Genomic DNA, 14,836 nt, shown 5'->3' with positions numbered 1-14,836 from the left:
AGGAGACCCTAATAAATGAATAAAGACAAATTTGCAGATAAGTTCCAACCCATATTTGATAAAGCTTGTGTTATGTGATGCACAAACAAGTATGGGCACTTTGAGAGGTGGATTCTTCCACGAAAGTAGTTAGATTTGTAATTAATATATTAACGTTATTCAAGTTAAAGTAAAATCAGTTATCAAGAGGAAAATGTGACAACAATTAGAGCTACCTATTATGAACACCTAGGTGTGGATATGTAACGTGTGGTTTGGGATGATAGTAATTAAATTCCTAGGCTTTTGAGAGAAAATTGACCTTTTTCAAAGGTTTTAAATTGTTGTAGTTAACTTCATCTAATCTCCAATAAGAAAAACTGAATCTAATACAGCCTTAATCTCAATTTGTCACGAATACGAATACAATTATCACAAACCATTCGTGTCGATCTGGTAATGTTGAATTGAGATCTTGAAATGTGCTACTCGTAAAAGTCTCAAGTTCGTTTATCTATGACGTCAATTTGGAGGGCAAGTTTAACTTTTAAAAAAATATCACCATTAGTTATTAACTTAACAAAAAATCACTATAACAACAAGAATTCATTAACTATGGCAAAAATACATAAAAATAAACAATAAAAACAAGATCATTGCTAATGACATAGAATTTCACTTAAATAAAATAGATGTGGTCTCAATTACATTTATGTTGTCATCATACAGAGACACCAAAATTAAACTATTGGGCAAAGTTAAGACCTTGGATTAATTAAAAAAAGAGGAAAAAACTACAAAGGATGATAATTAACAAAAATAACCACAGATCATGGTAAAAATAAAATCTCTACTAGCTTAAGCTTAATTCCCATTTATCTTAAAAAAAAGGCCGGTGCACTAGAGCCCCGCATATGCAGGATCCGGGAAGGGGTGCACCACCATTTGGTGTATTTGTACGCAGACACTTTTTACACGAAAGAAAGGTCGTTTCGTGACTTGAACTCGTGACATTTCAGTCACATGACAACAACTACCAGTTGCGCCAAGGTTACCCCTCAATTCCCATTTATCTCAGTTCCTTGAAAAATAAAAATAAAAGACTAATTAAGAAGAGGATAAACCATTAACAGAAGAAACATGAACATTGACACATCCATCTTCATTCATATGATGAATGACATTGTTGGAACCATCATCATTACCATTAGCAGCATTATTCTTATCATCATTTTGAGTAGCAATTTGAGTAGCAATTCCAATTCCAACATCAGATTCTGATTTCTTCCTCAAGCTACTATTCTTGTTGTTATGCATCCAAACTTTGAAAACTCCTCTAGAAACACCAATGTCATTGCAGAATTTCTGAACCAAACCATCATCACTCTTTTGCATTTTCCAACCCAATTTCTCAGAAAAACCATGCATCTTCTCTTTCTGCTCCTTGCTGAATTTTGTCCTGTACCTCTTTTTCCCACTACTTGGGTTGTTGTTATGATTGTTGCTGTTGTTGTTGTTGTTGTGGCTTTCAAGCTTAACAACAGATGAAGCAAAATTGAGATTCCTTTGAAGATGGTTTTGATGGTGGTGGTGTTGATCATGATCAGAGTGTTGTGGTGGTGTTGAATAAGCATTTCCACCAAGAGCTAAAAGCATGTGAGGAGCTGAAGAGTGATGATAAGAAGGTGGTAAATGTGAGAGTGGTGGTGGTGATGATGGGCTTGAAATTGGACTTGGGCTATGACTTGGGCTTGTACTTTGACTTGGGCTTGTGCTTTGACTAATTGGACCACGGTGTGGCAGTGGTAACGGTGGTGGTGGTTGTGGTGGTGGAACTGTTGTTGAAGGTGTTGTGTAGATACAGCTAAGAAAAGGGGGCTATTTTTTGCGCTGACTGTTGCCATAGTGGTGGTCGAGGTCGTGGTGGTGAGGATGTGCTCTTGTGGCTCGCGGCGGTGGAAATTCCGATGACAACCACAGGCAGCACATTTGAGGGATCTTGGGTCATTGGGATTGAGAGATGATGGTGGCATGAATTCACCACATCCATCAAGTGCATGTCCACCAAGGGATGCAGCATGATTTTTGAGACATTCTTTGTAAGAAACAACCATGGAGGATGGTGCTGGTTGTTGCTGTGGCGGTGGTGGTGGTGGTGGTGTAGTAGTAGTGGTGGTGGTTGTTGTGAGTTGGCGTTTATGTGTTCCGTTTGTGAAAGATGAAGACTTTAAGGTTATTGGTGTTGTGGTAATGTTTGGTTGTGTTTGAGAATCTGCATCTATGTTTCTTGAAGTCATGTCCATGTCTTGTGTTGTGTCTTGTTGATTAGGGTTTGATGAATTGTAGGGTTGAAAGGGGAAAGGGAACAAGAAGAAAAAAACAAGGGAAAGGGATAATGGTTTGTTTGGAAGAGAGAAGAGATTATGATTATGGAGGTAGAGAGAGTGTGATGATGATGGTTATAATGAGAAGTGATGACAAAATCTGAGGTTTAAATGGGGTTATCAAGAGAAGAGATAGAGGGTTACAGCAATACAAATAGTGTCCCAAATCTCAACCACTAATCATATGACAAGAGAACACATTCATAGCATTCAAATATAATTATGTCTATATATCTATATATTAAGAAAATATAATTTAGCTTACTTTACTTAATTATTGTCAAAACAAATCTTTCTTTACTTCATTTTGTAATTAAATTTTGTTCTAATTTTAAATTTAGATCAAATCAAATTTGATGTGATTATAAAAAAAATCAAATTGATAGTATAATCTTTTTCATAAAAAACATTGATCTAATCTTAAATCAAATCTTATCTAATTTTAAATCAATCCTAGAAAAATTAAATCCAGATTATATATCAATCATAATCAAAAATACATGTAATTAAAGTAAAGATACATTAATTTATAGAACTACTACGTCCACAACTTCAAACTTAAATTTTATTATGATGAAGGATTACGAAGATTTTCTTTCTAGCAAAGCAAAAGGAAAAAAAAGAGTTGTTGATAATAAACGAGATATCATGTTTTTGTGCAATATATATATATTTTTTAATTATCATTCATTTAAAAACATTTAATTGTAATTTTATCATTTTTAAATAATCAAATAATTAAATTTAATTAATTTTTATTCCGGCATCCCTAAAACACATCCTCATTTTCGTGGAGGCTAACTATGGTACATAAAATAAAACAAATACTAAATAATAAAGTTATATCCATAAATATAATCTTAATTTCGTGGAGGCTAACTATAGTCGACATTCGAGAAAGAAAAAAGGCGCGAAATGTGTCGATCCGGACGCTTGTGTTTTTTTAGTAAAAAAAACAAGTATTAAATGGCTATAAAAATAATTTAAATTTCATACACTATTTGTGCAAAATAAAATTGTAATTTTACACAACCACAACCCGATCTTATAAGTGATTTTGAAGATAATTTTAATCAAAGTCAAATATTTGTAATAATTCAACAAATTGATAGACATTATAATTATTTTTACATTAAGGTGACATACCAATTAAATCCTTGTATGAAATGAGATAAAGAGAAAACTTTAATATAATTAGTATAATTGCAATAAAAAATCTTTACATTGAATACATTCCAATTATATCATTATAAAAGAGTAAAACTAATGAAAAAGAGGTAAAAAAATAATAGAAAATTGAATCAGACAAAAGGTAATTTTTTTTATTTAGAAAAGAAAAAGTTAAAAGGAAAAGATAAACTTTTGGTATAATAACAATGCTTGCAAATACATTTAGCCTTTTTCGCTTAGATGTATATTTAGCATTTGTTTAGATTGACAATTTCTTGCACATACACATATTTTCTCGCTTCCTCACCGCAAAACTCCAAAGTTGTTATTTGTACTTTTCGCGTAAATCCGATTTTGCGAATGGAATTTTAATTTTCTCAACGTCCATCCAAACACATACTTATTCGTATTTCAAAGCATTATACACTATTTAGCCATTATACTGATGTTTTTTCGCTCAAACGTACATTTAGCGTTTGTTTAAATTGACGATTTCTCGCACCGACACACATTTTCTCGCTTCCTCCCCGTAAATACGGTTTAGCGACGGGGTTTTGATTTTCTAAACGCTCATCCAAACACATACTTACTCATATTTCAAAGCATTAAACACTACTCTAAACAGCATTAGATTAGATGTTGATCTAACATACATGATTCATTAATTTAGATTTAATGATAGTTTGTGATGGTTCCTTTAAGTATCACATGTGTTAGTTGGGGGCAATAAATTTGTCTGAAATTATTAGGCAAGAATATATTCGTTGAGGTCACTGATTCACACAAGAGTCAGTGTCTCCTGCAGACGAGTCTTAAAGGGAGAGAGAAGGGTTACGTACATTACGTGGCCATTTACTCACTCAGGTGATGGTGCCATGGTGGTGAGTGCTAACTTGTTGCTTTGTATCAAAGGACATTATAGACCCAACTGGGCCATCTCATAACCCTGCAAATGTAAACAAACACATGAATTCTAGTTTTGCTTTTATTCTATCTTTTCTTCTCATTAATAATAATAATTCATCACTATACTATTGCTGCTACTTCCCAACAAAAGCTTACCTCATTTGTTCATTTCCTCACGCATAAACTTAATTTTTTGAAGGGAAATAGTTGTATTGTTTTCAGGGAAATGCCAGCCTGGATATGATTTGTAATTTAATTTTTTTAAAAAGGAATTTTGTAATTCAATTAAAATAGGTGGAAATATATTCAAGTTCATTCTTAATGAGGATTAGATTTCACGAAATTACAATAACCTGATTTATTGTTTAAGAGATTAGGTGCATGTTTGGCTATGCACAAAAAATTATTTTAAATGATTTGATTTAGTGGAAAGTGAGTTGAATGTTTAAATGTATCTTAGTTAAAGAATGAGTTGAATATTATTTTTCGTTTTGTACAGGTAATGAGTTGAATATTATTCACTCCGTTTTAAATTATAAGACGTTTTAGAAATTTAACACATATTAAGAAATATAATTAATTTTATATGATAAAGACATATTATAAGTTGTTTTACAAAATTGTCTTTAATAAATGGTATGAGAAAGATAAAAATTAAAGAATTGAAAAAATATGGAGTAATAAATAGTTAAAGGTATAATATGAATAGTAACATTAATAGTTCATTTGGTATTATAAAACAACGAGCAATGCTATATCTCTAGAAAAATAACATCAAGAATTCTTCAAGAATAAAGAATAGCCAATCACAATGCACTATTTGCCACAATTCAAGGAGGTGTGGCTGAAATATAGGAAGTGGACAAATAAATCATCCAATTAAAATTTGCCAACTATTTCTTGAAAAATTCTTGAAGCTATTTTTCTTGAGAAGTAGCATTTTCCTAAAACAACTTATAATTTAGAACAATTTTTTTCTTCAAAGCGGCTTATAATTTGGGACGTAGAGAGTAAGAGATTTATAACAAAATGTTCTCACTATATATATATATATATATATATATATATATATATATATATAATGAAGTTATTGTACCCTTTTATGTAAAACTTATTAAATCAATAAACTTATATTGTTAAAGATCTTGTCTTGTGTATGAATTTTACAACAAATTATAATTATCAATGACAAAGAAGTTTCTTCTACCAAAGAAGTTAATATTCTTAAGCATTTTGGCGCAGATTTTCATACTCGCCCTCCTCCTTTTATTAAGCAAGTCAATTGGATTATAGCCTCGTTCACATTAGTAGGATAAGCACCACACTAATGAGACATTAATCACATGGTCTCTTCTTGTGGTGACATTTTTCGATATCACCTTATTTGATACTTTTTTATGTGTATTTTCAGCTAATATTAGTGTTGCAACTTCTCTTTCTTTTTTCTTCAAAAAAACTTCTCTTTCTATTGAAATTTACGCCGTTATTTATTCTATTGAATTTCTCAAGCAAGAGGTTGCCCAAATTTATGGCTTGAGTGTGACTCTTCATGGTTTAAGCTTTTACTAATGTGAATTTGGTTCCTTGGCTGAGTTTAAGGTTGTAATGACTCAATTTTCGTTAGATTTATTTTATTTGTTTATTATGTGTGTTTATATGTGCTTATATGTGATTAATTGCCTCTGTGTATATTTTGTTATGAATTAGTAGAATTTGGCTTAAGATGGGTATTTTAGTCATTTCGGACTCGAGGGTAAATTAGTCATTTGGTGAGAAAGTGTAAAATAGTCTTTTAGTTATGAGAGTTATTTTTAGTAGTTTGGGTGACAATAAATATTTTTACTAAGTTACTAGCGAGTGGGGTAATTAATTAAGATCCAAGGTAACTATTCGTCATTTTTATCCGTTAAGTGAATAGAAACTTTGTGAATTAGTTAGTGAGAACTTTAAGCCCATTAAGACAATTGAGGGTTGAGTCCATTTATGTAGAGCCTATATAAACTCTAGTCTTAAGAGAACTTAGGGTTTTACACTCATTTTCACAAACATTGAGAGAGGTAGAGAGAGAGAAAGAGCTAGAGAAGGGAGAAAAGGGTTTTAAGAGAAGAAGAGTTTGGAGAGGAAGAAGAGGGTAGAGATTCAAGGAACAAAAGTGAAGCAAAGGCTAGGAATGTGCTCAATTGAGGTAAGGGGGATAATGTTCATTCATAATTTATGTTATAATCACTTTTTCTACTTAATTTCATAAGTGCTTATTTTATGAATTGTGCTTTTGTGGATTTCAATGATGAAATTCGTGTTCTTACTTTGATGTTAATTTTGGGTATGTGAATTTGATGATAAACATGTTGTTGTTGTTGAATTTACATGTTTAAATTGTGATTATATGAACCTTTGATGATTTTGCTCAATTTGATGAAAAATGATGTTGTGATTTTAAGTGATGGTGAGATCATGATTATATGATTTAGTTGTTGTTGTGTTATGATGTTCTCATCAATTTATGCTTTTGGGTGTTGATGAAAGTGTTGTTGTGATTAAGTTGGGTTGATTTTGTAACATTTGTAAAAATTGGGTTTTTGCGTAAAAGTCATTTTGGGATGAGGTTGATTAAGTTGTTTTGAGTTGAAATGTCAAGTTTTCAAGTGTAGTTTGTATGATATAAGTGTTAGGGATGCATTGGCAAAAATGGAATCGAAATCGGGTTTGAAAACAAGACTTTACATGCGAAAATGCAAAAATGCATTTTGCTGTATTGATGAGGTGACACGGCTGTGTGTCTAGGTGACACGGCCGTGTCGTGGTCTATTGTAAGGGGTGACAAGGTCGTGTGTCCCGGTGACACGACCGTGTCGCCCGCAGAACCCCAAAACCTCTTTTTTCATGTTTTTGTGTCTTTTAAGCATGCCAACAAATTCCAAAAACCTAACCCTATTAAATCAATGTATAATTAAGCTTCTAAGAGTGTCATAACATGATTATACCTTGGTTTACAATTGGTTTTCATTTGGGTTTAGTTAACTTTGTTTTTGAACCGAAAATTGTCGAATTGGGGTTTTAATCGCAATTGGCCGGTAAAACACACATGTATATGCAACTGCACACAAATGCGATTATTGTATATGCATAGTTGAGGCAAATGAGTTGGTTTCCTTGTTTCTTTAGAGAAAAATTGAATTTTCACCGAAATAGACGAAACTTAGGATTTTCTCAAATGAACTTTGGTGAAACTTTGAACCAAGACTTGATAATTTGCAAGTGGCCTATGTTTTGATTATATGATCGATTAGGATTGAATTATAGGTTTGCAAACTTGAAATAAGTTGTCTTGTTTTGAAAATGTCAAAATGATCGTTTTTGTAAAATGATACGAACTTGGCGTGATTTTGTGATTTCTTGGAATTGGCTTAGGATACTCATATGCCTAAGATACTATGAACATATGTGAGTAGTGCATGTGTTTTGTTGAGGCAATTGAACACGTTTGCTTAGTTTCGATCGAATTCCTAGAATTGTTTTAAAGTTGTGAACAATAGCCGAACTTTGTCAAACTAATGTTTTATAGTTGGATAACTCATAGGAGGCTTTGAATTAATGTTGGCATAATTGAACTTGAATGAATTTCTATGGATTAGACATTTAAATTGATAGATTTCGTGATGTGGCTAAATGTCCGTTGTTATGTGAAATGTAAATGTGGAACCTTGGTTTTTTCCTTAAGGTGAATATTGTTGATGATGATTTTAGTGTTGGTGATTTGAATTCTTATATTCAATTTGATGATGATAATTGTGGTGGTTGCATGTATGAAAGGTTTCGGTGTTTATGTTGATTAATATGTGAATGTGTTTGTTTTTGGTGATGACTATTTGATGAATGATTGGTGATAAATATGTTTATGTTTTGATGTTGATTATGATGATGATAAATTATGTTGTTGAATTATTACATGTAAATGATGGTGATATTGATGGTGAATGCATGTATGCAAAATGAAGGTGATTTAGGATATTATATCCAATGAAGGTGAAAATGATGGTGAATTTGTTGTTGAACATGTGCATAGTGTGTCATATGTTCATGCATCATAAGTCTTAGGATATTTATATCCAATGAAAATGATTTAGGATGTTTACATCCAATGAAGGTGATCGAATACTTTGTATTCATAATGAAGGTGATTATGATGTTTTTGTTGCATCATAAGGTGACGACTTTATTGGAGGAGAATGGTACCACATGCATATAGTGTCGTGTCTAGGCGCATTGCGAAATTTGATGAAGTTGTTAAATGCGTCACATTTGATTGTATGCATTGGTGAAATTGGTGAATGGTGTACTTGATTTTATGTTTGGTGAACATGGGAGTATGTGTACTAGATGATGTTTGTTATTTTTTGGTGACACTTGTACACTTGGTGATTTTAATTGATGATGTTTATGAAGTGTGAATTGTATGTATGTGATTGGGTGATCTCTTTGGTGACAATAATTTCCTTGCTTATATCTTGAAATGATGAATTGTACTTGTTGAGTTAATTATGCCAAATGAGGAATAAGGTGAGTAATTCTTATATTGATTAATGTTGTTAAGTGATGAATCTTGATGATGATTTAAGGTATGAATATGCTTGATGTGTTATGATAGAAGGATGATAACATGATTGATGTTGGATTGGGGATAATATGTATGTGATGGTAGTATTCTAGGAATGTTTAGTATGTGTTTGTGTTATGCATGAATCCTTGAATGCTTATGCTTGATTATATGCTTGATTATGATGATGTGAAGCTAACCTCTAGTGGTCGTTTGATTGATCGCCCGCATATTTGTATGAATGGGTAGACGACTTGCATGATTAGTTGCTTTGCTTGTGAGTATGCTTGAGGCTAGCTTTGGAGCTACCTCATCTCTTTGCTTTGGGAGTCTTAGTTTAGGGCTCTAATTTAGTGGTGTCGGTCCTTCTTTTCTTTGGTGTTGACTATTTTATATGTTATTGAGATTTTTACTCATATGTTGAGAATGGATATTTATTTGATGATGTATCTTATGATGCTTATGACATGGCTATTTGGAGATGTATGCTATTTATCCACTACGACGTTTTTGAGAAATTTTTAGTATGCATGTTATTTGGGATTTATTGAAAACGTTAAGTCTATTTTTTGAATATTTGTATTATTCACGTATTTTATCGCTTTAATAGAAGTATGGCGTTACAAAGTTCAAATAGTAAATTGTCTTCATATCATTAGAAATTTTTTCGTTTTAGATATATTTTTTTCAAATTTATAGAGGTGAATGTTTCGTGCGTACAATCTAGTATATACTTGCTTCTTTATTGAAGGTTTAGTCTGATGTGATTCAAGATGCCCTTAGTATATAAACTTTTGTTTTGATGATGTTTGTTAGGTTGCTAGTTTCATTGATGATTTTTATTAGCTAGGTAATGCTAGTTACAACATAGAAAATGTTAAAAGCACATAGCAATTGTTGCCTCATTGTGTCATATGGTTCTTAGATGTCAAGTGTGATCTTTTTGTTCCTCTTTGTGTAGCAAAACCTTTTGAAAAAAATACTTGAATCAATTCACATATGCTTGATTCGTATCAATCATTCTTATTGCCTCTCGATTCATGTGAATCATGCAATTTGATTCGATTCATGATCCTTTGAATCGAATCAAAATGCTTAGATTTGTATGATTATTTTCTTACGGACTTGTTTTTTGGAGTGTTGAATCGATTCACATATTTTTGAATCGTATCAACCTTCATATGGAGAATTTTGAATCGAGTCAAGCTTAGGCTAATTCATATCAATATCCATACTTCCAGATTGTCCGTTTCTACATGTCCGAATCAAATCATATTTTTAGTGATTCGAATCATACATTGTTTTTATAAAAAAAATTACACTTGTTATTCACTTATATATATAGTATTGTCCTCTAAACCCCCAAAACCATTGAATCATTTGTAGCTATTCTCTCTAGAGTCTCCAAACCTCTCTCTCCACTTGTTCTTCGCATTAAACACTTTTTCTAAGAATCATTGTGGTCTTTGAGTCATAGATTACTAGAGTGCTATAAGGATTGTATATTGATTGCTTTCAAGGATTTTGGTTAGGAATCAAGGTTCAAAAGTGAATAAAGTGATTTCTTTCCATCTCCGAGGGTATTGGGGGTTCTTTTTAATCTTCTCAAGTTCAAGGGGGTCCAAGCACCAAACCTAGCAAAGAAGAGTTCAAGATGAAGAGCTTCGAGGATTGCATGGGTGTTTGAGGATTAGAAGACTTGGAGAATCACCAATTTCAAGGGTTACTTGAAGATTAGAGGTCGTGGTTGCATATGAATTAAAGATTAGGGTAATTGAGGGAATTCTTGTAATCACAACATTTGTATACAATTTCAGCAATAGTGGAAGTCCTTGATAGAGACGTTTTCTATCAAGAAGAGTAGATGTACCCCGAAGCAAAGATGAAAGGGAGAACTACTATAAATTCCGGTGTCTTCTCTTCCGTTTCCTCTTTTACTTTGTGTTAATAGGTGTATATGAATTTTGATAATCGTTGCTAATTGGTTTGAATGTGATCATAATTTTAATTGTAAACTTAATCTTAATTCAATGAATTACGTGTTGAATATTTTGGATTTACTTTAATTAATTATTAAAATATAAATGTATTATATAGTATTAAATATTTAATCTTATTGTACTTGTAATTTATATTGGGCTTATTGTGAACGGACCGTGATGGGTTGGACCGTTTTTTTATTAGTCACCCATTTGAGAGGTCCCCGCCTCACTCGATGAGCATATAAGCTAACTATCCCATTAGGTTAGCCACACTTTGGAAACCGAAAGAACGCTCAATCGCAAGGCGGCAGAAGAGCTCTCAAAACCTAATTCTCTTAAGTCACTTTCAAGTCTCCATGGATTCTTCTTCAACCATTCAAGGTACGCGGTTATGATGTCAATTAACAATGTTAATAACATGCTATATTTCATATCTATAAATTTGATTATCTGTTAAAACTCTTCAATTGGTATCGAGCCTAATAGATATGTTATATGGTCGTTGAATAATTGTAATCGATCTAAAAATTCTCAATTGAAATTCTAAGTTTTTTTTTTATCGCAAAAATATTCGCTTGTTCATATGTGCATATACCATTCAAGCGTTGGTTACGATGACAATCACAAGCCTTTATTGTAATCATCCTTTATTATGAATAAAAAAAAAAACAATAGCGACCGTTATCCATGAGACATCCTTTTGCTTTCTTTATGTTTTCTACATATGCATATTCATGAAATCAATTGCTGCAATTTTCACTTTAGCAAAACAAGATTGAATAATTGTGATTCATGTATTCTTGTTGTTCTTTGCCGTAACCGCTTGAGTTTCGCCCCGCCGAACCCCGTAACCGGTTGCGGGTCGTTTCGACCCGTTTCGGGAAATCAAAACCGTCGGGCGCGTGTACACACGCGCGGAAAAACTCGGGACGCGCATAACCGTCCAGCCGCGTGTATCCCACGCGGGTACTTTTTTTGTCCCTCTACCGCACAATATATTGTATATATGCACATGTTTCGTTTCTTTTTCCTTTTTTGAATAACGCAATACGTGTACTTACCATGAGGCACACATGTTTGTGTTGTACCTTTATTCAACTGTATGGCCTAAATTAAATTAATTTTGCTTACGTAGTCTTGGTTTCCATTTGAAAAGAATTACCGTAATTATAATACATTTAGGGCCTGTCTATGCTTGATATAAACTTATAAAATTCTTTTGAGCATAGATATTGTCAATTTGTACAATTGTAACTTTGCCTATCGCAGTGCGGTTATGCGAGTTATGTATGTTAATTGCGTAAATAAAATTTATTATGTAGCAATTAATTCATTTATATTAATAGCAACTATATCCTATCGATATATTGTTATTAATATAAATTACAAGTAAATAATTATCATCGTTTGCCTCCGAAAAATTATACCATACTTTTATTTAGTAGTAACTCGTGATCTATATTATGTTAGTAGTAATTATACCCTATCGGTATATTATTATTAATGTAATTTTGTTATGATACAATAACCTTATTCTTGCCTTATGCTTATATTTATCATTTTCAAATATCCTATCGATATTGGACTTGGCAATATAAGTTTTCTTATCGTTGTATTTATTTTAAGATCATAATATTAAAGAGTTTTATTAAAGGACAAGTTTGACTGCGTATATGTGGAATCATACTATTCATATATTTTTTTTAATGATTCCTTATTCTTCCATGACAGTCTCTTTTCCTAGCTCCGTGAAAACTCTCAACGGGACTAACTATGAGGATTGGAAAGATTCTTTGGATCTTTATCTATCCATCAATGACCTTGATTTAGCTTTAAGAACCGACAAGCCCGTCGCTCTTACCAATGCGTCCACCGAAGATCAGAAAACGTTCTATAAAGAATGGGAAAAATCTAATAGGAAGTCACTTAAGGTCATCACGTACACTATGGAGAAATCTATTAGGCAAAGCATTCCCGAAAAGTGACAATGCTAAAGATTATTTGAAAGCTATTGGTGAAAAATTCACTCGTTTTGACAAAGCTAAGAAAGCCGAGTATCTCTCATTGTTTGACAAGACCAAATATGACGGTGTTAGCGGTGTGCGAGAGCACATCATGAAGTTGATGAACTATTACAACAAGCTTAAAGAGCTTAAGGTTGAGATTGGGGAAGACACTTTGATCCGGAGAGTCCTTGAATCTTTGCCTTCTCGGTTTGATGTCATGAGGACTTCATATAATACTCAAAAGGCAGAATGGACAGTTGATGAAATGATTGCTATCATCACTCAAGAGGAGGAATCTTTTAAGAAGGCAAAATCTCGTAGTGTTCATTTTGCCGTCGCTTCTTCTAAGCATCCTACCGCTCGCTTCTTCGAAGTATCCCGCTCGCTTCTTCCACCGGTACAAAAGGTTTTAAGGGAAGCCATCACAAAGGAAAACATCACTCTCATGATAAGAAAAGAGGAAATGTTGTGGAACATTTGGAACCTAAAAAGAAATCTTTTAAGTATAAGGGAGAGTGCAAGTATTGCAAGAAATATGGTCATAAGGTTGATGATTGTTACTTCTTGAAGAGGAAACTTGAAAAAGAAGGTACACTCCTAGCTCTAGCTCTATTTGAATCTAATGTTGTAGATGTACCTTTGGATACTTGGTGGTTAGACTCGTGTGCAACTATTCATGTTGTGAATTCTTTGCGGGGGTTCGCAAGCCCGAGGAAACCAAGTGATGCTTTGAGGCAAAGGTGATTGTGGGAGATGGAGCTGGAGTACCTGTTTTAGAAATAGGAGTTGTTTCCTTGTTTTTACCTTACGGTCACACTTTAATTTTAAAGGATGTTGTTTATGTACCTTCCATGAGAAGGAATTTGATTTCGTTTCTCGCATTGGACAAATGTGGCTACACTTTTAATTTTGGCAATGGAAAATTGGTTGTTTCTTTTAAATCTACTCCCGTATGTTCTGGAATTTTGCGTGATGGTTTATATATGTTGAATATGGATGAATTCTCTCGTTAACACCGTTACCGGATCTAAGCGTAGTATGAAAGATGAAAATTCATCAATGTTATGGCATAAACGTTTAGGGCATATTTCTAGGCCTCGCATTGAAAGGTTAATTAAAGACAATATCCTTCCTAATCTCGATTTCTCCGATTTTGAAACTTGTGTCGATTGCCTAAAAGGAAAGTTAACCGCAAAATCCAGGAATTCAAAAGGGAATAGATGTGACAATGTCTTACAATTGATTCACACTCGATATGTGTGGACCTATAACTCCCGTCGCTATGGGTGGACACAAGTATTTTATAACTTTCATTGATGACTTCTCTAGGTTTGGTTGGATAGAACTTCGCAAGAAAAATCTAGTTCTTTGGATGCTTTCAAGTCTTTTAAAGCCGCTATTGAGTTAAAAACGAGGAAAGAAGATCAAATGTGTTAGATCCGATAGAGGAGGAGAATATTATGGCAGGTATGATGAGACGGAAGAAACCCCGGACCGTTTGCTAGATTTCTTGATGAATGTGGAATTGAGGCTCAAGCACACTATGCCCGGAACTCCTCAACAAAATGGAGTTGCGAGAGAGACGTAACCGTACCCTTATGGATATGGTTAGATGCATGATGAGTCATTCTACATTGCACGATTTTCTTTGGGGAGACGCCTTGAAAAGCTACTTTGCTTACATTCTTAATCAAGTACCAAGTAAGTCCTGTATCAAAAACTCCCTATGAGCTTATGACAGGAAAGAAGCCAAGTTTAAAACATTTTCATGTATGGGGTTGTAAAGCTGAAGTCAAACATTATAATCCTCAA

The 14,836-nt window shown here is 33.1% G+C and overlaps 2 pseudogenes; one reads left to right on the top strand and one right to left on the bottom strand.

Moving 5' to 3' along the window:
• Positions 1–1,036: 1,036 nt before the first annotated feature.
• Positions 1,037–2,528, bottom strand: LOC146899474 (zinc-finger homeodomain protein 11-like; annotated as a pseudogene).
• A 10,019-nt stretch (positions 2,529–12,547) lies between these two features.
• LOC146899473 (uncharacterized) lies at positions 12,548–13,768 on the top strand (annotated as a pseudogene).
• The last annotated feature ends 1,068 nt before the right edge of the window (positions 13,769–14,836 follow it).

The sequence above is a fragment of the Medicago sativa genome, chromosome 8 (genome assembly GCF_051527215.1).
Source record: "Medicago sativa cultivar Bolivia chromosome 8, Bolivia_mono, whole genome shotgun sequence".
NCBI classification, from domain to species: Eukaryota; Viridiplantae; Streptophyta; class Magnoliopsida; order Fabales; family Fabaceae; genus Medicago; species Medicago sativa.
This window is presented reverse-complemented; position numbering and strand designations above follow the sequence as displayed.